The sequence below is a fragment of the Gavialis gangeticus genome, unplaced genomic scaffold (genome assembly GCF_001723915.1).
Source record: "Gavialis gangeticus isolate Ggan-Ray unplaced genomic scaffold, GavGan_comp1, whole genome shotgun sequence".
In the NCBI taxonomy this organism is placed as follows: Eukaryota; Metazoa; Chordata; order Crocodylia; family Gavialidae; genus Gavialis; species Gavialis gangeticus.
This window is the reverse complement of record NW_017728997.1, coordinates 50,932,740-50,941,084: the sequence shown is the minus strand read 5'-3', so window position 1 is coordinate 50,941,084 and position 8,345 is coordinate 50,932,740. Positions and strand designations below refer to the sequence as shown.

The 8,345-nt window shown below is 48.2% G+C and overlaps 1 protein-coding gene across 4 annotated transcripts in view; it reads right to left on the bottom strand.

The window, feature by feature from the left end:
- Positions 1–8,345, bottom strand: part of CACNA2D2 (calcium voltage-gated channel auxiliary subunit alpha2delta 2) — a 900,071-nt gene that overhangs the window by 65,570 nt on the left and 826,156 nt on the right. The window lies entirely within an intron of this gene.

Sequence of the window (8,345 nt, the reverse complement as noted above, 5' to 3'; positions counted from 1 at the left end):
TGAACAGACGTTCCCCCAGATCCTGGTGAACACCCTGATAAACTTATAGGTGGCCACCAGATCGCCTGAGCCTGCGCTTTTCCAGGCTAAAGAATCCCATGGCTCTCAGCCTCTTATAAGGTCTGTTTTCCTGACCTCTGATCATGTGCGTGGCTCTCCTCTGCACTCTCTCAAGCTTCTCTACATCCTTTTTGAATTCTGGAGCCCAAAACTGGACGCAGTACTCCAGCTGCGGCCTCACCAAGGCTGAGTACAACAGGAGAATGACGTCCCGGGATTTGCTTGAGAAGCATCTATGGATGCAAGCCAGCGTTTAGGTCGCTTTACTAGCTGCAGCATCACACTGAAGGCTCATGTTCATCTTGTGGTCAATCATAACCCCCAAGTCCCTTTCATCTGTAGTGCTAACCAGCGTAGCGCTACCAAGCCTATAAGCATGCTGCAGGTTTTTCCTCCCAAGGTGGAGAACCTTGCATTTTTCAGTGTTGAACACCATCAGGTTCTCATCCGCCGACTTCATGAGCCTGTCAAGACCTGCCTGACAAACAGGTCCAGGGAGGTGATAGGTGATGCTTCCCCTCTATGCAGCATTGGTCAGGCCGCAACTGGAGTACTGTGTCCAGTTTTGGGTGCCACACTTCAAGAGGGATGTCAACAACCTCAAGAGGGTTCAGAGGAGGGCCACTTGTATGGTTAGGGGCCTGCAGGCAAAGCCCTAAGAGGAGAGATTAAAAGCCCTAGACCTCTTTAGCCTCTGCAACAGAAGGCTGAGAGGTGATCTTATGGCTATCTACTAATTCACTGGGGGGGTGAGGAGCGGGGGTGCCAGCAAGGAATAGGAGATGCTCTGTTTACCAGGGAACCCCTTGCAGTAACTAGCAACAACGGCCACAAACTGAGAGAGAGCAGATTTAGGTTAGCATCAAGAAGAACTTCTTTATGGTATGGGTTGCCAGAATCTGGAATGGGCTTCCAAGGGACGTGGTGCTCTCCCCTACCCTGGAGGTCTTTAAGAGGAGGCTAAATATGCACCTGGATGGGGTCATCTGACCCCAGCACTCTTGCCTGCCCATGACAGGGGGTCGGACTCGATGATCTACTGAGGTCCCTTCTGAACCAAACATCTATGAATCTATGAATGTTGGGGCTACTGCCTGGCTGTGGTCTGCTGCCACCTTGGACCTGCAGTCTCAGGTCTGCATGCCTGCCAGACCCAGATGGGGACCGCATGGCAACCTGGGTATGAGCGCTGCAGCAGAGCCTCCTGCATCTCTGGGCCAGCTGTCAGTAGGCCATGGCTGCACAGCTGGCCTTCGTGCGGCACTGCTGTCATGTTTTCCTATGCCCCTGCTCCACCATCTGGGCAGCTGTTGCCCAGAAGATGAGCTCATTGCCATGGCCTGCTTTGAACTATCAAAGTGTGTCTTCCTGGCCCCATTTAGCCAAGAGGTCAGCCACCTTATCTACCCTCCAGTTAGGTCCCCAGTACTGGCCTTGGGCAGACTCCTCTGCCTGGGTCCACTGCTTGCCTCACTAGCAGAGATTCTGTTGTTCCTGTTTAAAAACTGCAAATTCTCTGGTAAAAAAAAGCCACAAATTCTGTCATTAAAATACCCAAAATCCGTATTCTTCTGTGATTAAAATGAAACACTACTATATACAGAAAGATCAGTAGGGCAATGTTTTACTGATATATTTACTATTTTAAAGCAATCTGGGAGCCTACCAGTGCCTCTACCATCATAATAAAATGAATTCTAAATATTTATACACTTTGGTGTTTGCTTTTGGTTTTCTTATCATAGAAAAATCAGAGATGCCCCTGCCCCCTTCACTCACCCGGGCATGAGGCACTGATCAGCACTGATATGCCAGTGAACTGCCCCTGCCCTTGCCCCTCACTCCTGACCTGCAGCCCCTGCTTGCCCCAACTAGCTCCCTCCTGGCAGCAGCTCCATCCCAGCACCAGGACTTGAGTCCAACTGCAACTGTCCCACCTGCTGCTTTGTCGCGCTGAGCAGTGCCAGCCCTTACTGTTCTGCTCCCTGTGCCCAGGCTCTAGTGATCCCCATGCTGTTCCTGAGAAGCCGTCGACTGCGGCTCAGGAACTGTGCAGGAGGAGGCCTTCCAAGTTGCCCTCCTCCTGCACAGGCTGCTCTAGTTGGGCAGGGGGACTCTAAGCCCGGCTCTGGCAGCCTCTCCTACCCAAAGCTCTCCCCCATCCCTGACCCCCATCTCTCTCTCTCACACACATCCCCCTCCTGCCACCTCCACCTCTCCCCACAGCCCATCACATCCCCCAAGGGGTTCCTGGGACCAGAACCACCCCAGGCTGGGGCCACATGCCCCAGCACTGGTGTGGACACGGGCCTGGCCTGGAGAGCAGCAGTTGCCCCTCCAGCCATGGCTCCTGGCAGCAGGTCCCATCCTGTCTTGTGGCTGGGCATGCAGGGTATGAGATTTGTGGGGGGGATGTGAGATTTGTGTGGGGGTGGGGTTTGTGGGGGGCCTTGGGGTTTGTGGGAGTGAGGTTTATGGGCAGAGTGTGGGGCTTATGCAGGGGTTTGGGGCATGTCGGTGGTGGCCAGGGGTGATTATGGACCACCTGCAGGTGACGCCAAACTCTAGGCAGGAGTCATGCACCATTGGCCCGAGCCAGCTCTTGCCTGCAAGTGCCCTGTATGCTGTCAGACCAGGCTGGCTCCATGGTGGCAGAAACCAGCCCGTCCTCAAGATGTGCAGTTCCTGCCTGCGGTGCTGGGAGCCCTGGGTGGCAGCAAGAGACAGTGTGGTCTTGTTTGAAGGCGCACGCCAGTGGGCTGGGCCAGCTCCGGAGTGCCATGTGCAACCCTGGGTCTCAGGTGATGCTGTGTGCAGCCACAGGGCTGTGCCTGCAGTGGGTCATGAGTGTCCCAATGGCCTAGCTGGCTGGGGTGGGGGGATGCTGTGCACTATGCAGGAGGGACCTACCCCTCCTAAACAGTCCACCCACCTACACGCACTCCATACGCAGTCCTTCCACCCCTTCATTCCTACTGACTGGGGACAGAGCCTGGGTCTAAGCCACTGCTGCCAGCCTTACCCTGATTCTATTCCCTACCAGATTTCCTGGTATCAAATTTACAGTCCATGCTACCTCCTGCAGCATCTTAAACTGCTCTGAGATGCTGCAACAGGCACATGCTCACTCATCTGAACGCAGCCACTGTGTCCATTGAAGAAGCTGCTGTATCAAGAAGTGCTATGACAGTAACTCAGTACTAATGGACTGTCTCTACTAGGATTACCAGGATGAAGCAGCAGCACAATGAGATTTCATTTCAGAGACTGTACTTCTCTGTGTTCTTTAGTAGAAACAACAATGTTCTCCTAGTGGGTCTCTAGTTTTGTCAATGAGACGTCAGACGCCTATATTTGGATTATCACTAAATAATGCAATATACATATTTCTCTTTTTTGATCTTAAGAAAATTGGCCTATAAGACCCTTAAAATATAACTTAAAAATATCAAAATTTCTTTAAAACTTGCCCTTTTCATACCAAGCATTTCAAATAGCAAGGATCATTGACCTAAAAGTGCCTTCAGGCAATTGCATCCTTACCTCTTGGAGAATTATTAGAACGATGATAAATGGGTGAGAAGTTTTAAAGAATCAATAACTGAGAATTATAAGTAAATGCTATAAAAAAATCTTGATATATTCTATTGTTCTCTGGTATAAGTGCCTGCCCTCAACACTGTTTATTACAAGTGCTTGCAAGGCTGCATTTTGTGTTCAGTACATGCTTAAGACATCTGTTGTATCTATCCTTGATTGATGAACTGTTGATTATAGACTCCTGTGGCTCCTGCCAACATAATCAACGGCTGGTTGGTTAAGAATATCAAGTGTCCTGATTTAAAACAAGGTCAAAGTTTACCTGAAAAGAACCAAGCATTAAAAATGGATAGCGATGCTCCCTAGACCTCCTCTGAACTAGACTTTGGGCCCCTGAGGACTACTCACTGGGCACATCCAGATGAGCGTGGTTGTGTGGTATGTGCCGCCACAAATAAGTTTACAGTGTCACATACCACACAGCCTGGTGTTCTCCGCACTACAAGGGCAAGCTGCCTGAGTGTGAGCTGCGCTGTTCCCCCCACCCCCCCGAGGGGTTTTCTGACACCTGGCTTTCTAGGGGTCAAAAAAAAAAAAAAAACCAAAAAAAAAAACAGAGCACGCTCAGGCAACATACACTGTTGAACAGCGGAGCTAAGCCATCCGGATCTCCACTGTGAATGCCAGCCAGGCTCTGCCTGGCAAGATTGCCATAGATGCGGCCCCAGGAGGCCCCAGGACCCCAAGTAAGGCTGCTGGAGCCAGCACAGTGGTGGCCCCAGCCTCCCTTACCACCTCTGGGGTAACTTGCTGCACGCCATAGCGTGCGTGGCACGGGCGTTTCCCAGGGACAAGTAGCTGCGGCACAAGGTGCGCTGCTGCTAGCTGTTTCCAGGGAACCATATGTCCATGCACATCTGGACATGCCCACTGAATACAATGATCCAACCAGTTATGTATCCACCTTACAGTACTTTCATCTAGTCTATATTTCCTTATCTTGATAAGGATGTTGTTGGAGACAGTGTCCAAAGTCTTGCTAAATTCAAGGTATATCACATCCACTGCTTACTCTTCATCCACAGAACCTGTCACTTTATCATAGAAGGAACCAGATTGGTCAGGCATGACTTGCTCTTGGTGAATCCATGCTGGCTGTTCCTGATGATTACACTGTTCTCCTCTAGCTGCTTCACAGTGGATTCCTTGAGGACCTGCTTCATGACCGTTCCAGGTATAGCGGTCAGGCTGACTAGTCTATAGTTTCCAGAATCTCCTTTCTCCTTTTTAAAGAGGGGCACTAAATCTATTCTTTTCCAGTCATCCGGGACCTCACCCAACCTCCACAAGTTCGCAAAAAGTATAGCTAGCGAAACTACCCCAGTCAATTCCTTCAGAATTCTCAGGGGCATCCCATCCAGCTCTGCTGAGTGGAAAGCATCTAACTTCTCTAAGTAATCCCTAACCTGTTCTGCTATTACTCTAGGTTGTTTGTCTCCTTCCCTCTCTCTGCTACCAACTATACTCATTAGCTGCTAGCTGCACCTACTTGTGAAAACTGAAGTAAAAAAGGCATTAAATACTTCAGCCTTCTCTGTATCATCTGTGATGAGATTGCCTTCCCAGCTGCATCTCAAATTGTGCCTTGGACTTCCTGATTTTCTCCCTGCATGCCCATGTGATAGTCTAATATTCTTTCCTAGTGCTATGACCAAATATTCACCTTTTATAGGATTCGTTTTTGAGTTTCAACTCCTTGAAGAGATAACTGTTTAGCTAAGCTGGTCTCCTATTGCATTTCCCATTCTTTCATCTCATTAGGATAGCTTGCTCTTGTGCCCTTAAGAGAGCTTCCTTAAAGTACAGGCAGCTCTCCTGGACTCCTTTTTGCCTCAGACCTGCATCCCAAGGGATCCTGCTCACCAGGTCCCTGAGTTTGTTAAAGTTTGCTTTCTTGAAGTCCAAAGTCCTTATTCTGCAGTCCTCTATCCTTCTTCCCCTTAAAATTTTGAATGCTACCATTTCAGGGCCACTGTAACCCAAGTTACCTTCCACCTCCACATACTCAGGCAATTCCTCCCTGTTGGAATGGATGACTTCAAGCTGTCCCTCCTTGAAGCTGAGACTCTGTGTGGTTTCACTAGTTCAGGAGATGTCATGAATACCAAGGGAGACATATGAATCATGCCTATGACTCCTGGAAATCCCTAGGGAATAGCTATATGTGCAATGAACCTGTCTAGCCATGAGATGGCAGCCTACCCCAAGGCAGATTATGTTCCCAAAAGCTATGGAGGTCCCTAGAAACTGTAAAACTGAAGTGGCAGCTGGCTTTCTAATCTGAGCATTTGCTGCTCCCATTGACTTCAGCAGCAATGGCTTTGGGAAAATGGCACCCCTAAAAGGGGGAGACTGTCTGCTGAATGTTCTGTGCCACCATGATGCCAGAGGGCTACTTGCTACTGAATTCTGGGACCTGACATCAGGTAGCCTGATTTTCCTTTCTCCTATACAATTACAGCCACAAAGATGTGGTACTAGGTGGGAATATGGCTGTCTCCACCAGGATGTGATCAAGGAAAAGGACAACGTTCAGCAAATGTTCATGCTGGAATGCTAGGAACACGCCAAAGTTAACACAGATCCCACTACAATCTTCACGCTGCCTGCCTCAGAGTCCCTAACTACTATATCACATCATATTCTTCAAATAGTATATTTAAGACCACTTTTTCCTACAATACCCATGCGTATGGCCATGAGGAGCTTCCCTCATTCACTTCAGAACTTACATGGCTCACCATTAGAGAACGTTATTGAGCTATCTTGTATTAGATTAAAAGACTGCAAGTGTTGTGATCAGACACTCATAAATGCTACGCACACATGAAGACAGCTCATGTTGGACGTGCAGTCTCGACTTTGGCATTTCCTGACCTTTCAGTTCTTAATTGTGCAACCATGATAATGTCTTAAAGACATTTTTCTGTGATGTTTCCTAGTGTGTATCTATTTATTTTAAAAAGAAAGACACTCTGCAACCCAGAACAATCTACACAGGCCATATGTTTTAAAGCCTTGATACAGCATGAATTACTTTTTAAAGATAGAGAATGTCTTCTGCACAGCAACTATTATTATTACTGTAGTGCCTACAAGTCCTAGTCATGAATGGGGATCTGACTGTGCTAAGTGTGGTGCAAGTACCCTGTGACAAAGAGCTTACAATCAAAGCATAAGACAAAAGACAACAGTTGAATGCAGACAGTAGCAGGAGTCCATGAAAAATACTGGCCAGTGTGATTGGGCAGTGGTTTTAGCACACTGACAACCTAACCACTGTTTAGTGTTCTGTAGGCATCATGGCAAAGGGGGGTTTTAATGATCTAGAGAACGGAGATGTGATTTTGGGGCTGTTTACAGGAAGCTCCTTCCATTCCATGGTCAAGATGAGAGAAAGAATGAAAATGCTCATTTGAAAATTCAACATAGGATGGTGGGGGCAGGCAACAGGGGCTGACAGAAGGTGGGAGTCAGCATCCTGATCTTGAACCAGAAGTGATGGGTAGGGTGAGATTAGGCCATAAAAGAATTTGAATGCAAAAAACTCACTTATGCTTAATGAGCTGAAGAAGAGGGAGCTTGCAGTGGGATTCAGAAAGAGGGTGTTGCAGCCTACCTCCCCATTCATGACTGAGTAGAACCCTGTGGCCAGGGCTCCAATGAGATGAGACCATATTTGGGGAACCCATGGACTGGATGGTAGCAAAATGGTATGGCCCATATACCTGAAAATGTCCACTGAAAAGAGCCCTTTGAAGGAGAGGCCCAGCTGGAGAAGGGGTTTTCGCTTTAGTACAGCTCTTGCCTCAATCCACACAGGTGCAGTACACAGCTAAGGCAGTTCCACATGCCAAATGGGGCTTCCCTCTGCTGTTCCCTTAGCACACTTACTGGAAGAACTCAGGTAAACTACATAGTGTGATTTTCAGAGACAACTTGGTTACACCAGAACTGATCATCACTGGGCAACGCACAAGGCAACTGCATTTACTTTGGTAAATGTATTTACTTGCACACTGCACACACCTTTACCCCAAAAACTAGCCATCCAGAACTGGGGTGCACATCTTGAGCAAAGATGATTTCTGTGCTGGAATGGAGGCATGCTGGTGTTATAATGGCTTCTGGCAGCTGTGCTGCTTTCTCTTCCCTTCTGGTTCACATGAAGGAAGGGCAGTGTCTGCTTCTCAGGTCACTGACTCTCCTTGCAAACTCTGCAGCTCAGACTTTAACTTGACACAACCACTGCCAAGTTGACAGCAGCTTTTGGCTGAACTGAGCAAGCAAAAGTTGATGCTAATTTGGCAGTGGTTGTGACAGGGTTAAACGTGAGCTGTGGAGCTTGCAAGGGCCGAGTGAGCAATACTGATGATGAGCAAACTTTGCTGGCTGCTCCATCCTGCCTTCCCAGAACATGGGGCTTGTCTTATCTGGGGGGGTGTAATCTGTGAGAAAGCACGCATTTTATAACTGGGAAGATGCATGTTTTCTCTAACTGGGAAGGGGGTTACGTCTATAACCAGAAAGAAGGGGATTTTCCATTTTCCTCATTCTTAAAATCAGCAGAATTACTTTTGCTCAAACCAAGAAGCTAGAATGGACACAAGTGGGCAACCTGAACTAGGGGTGTTACCCTAATACATCAAAGCTGTACATGGGTCATAGTTCTCATAAAGATACCA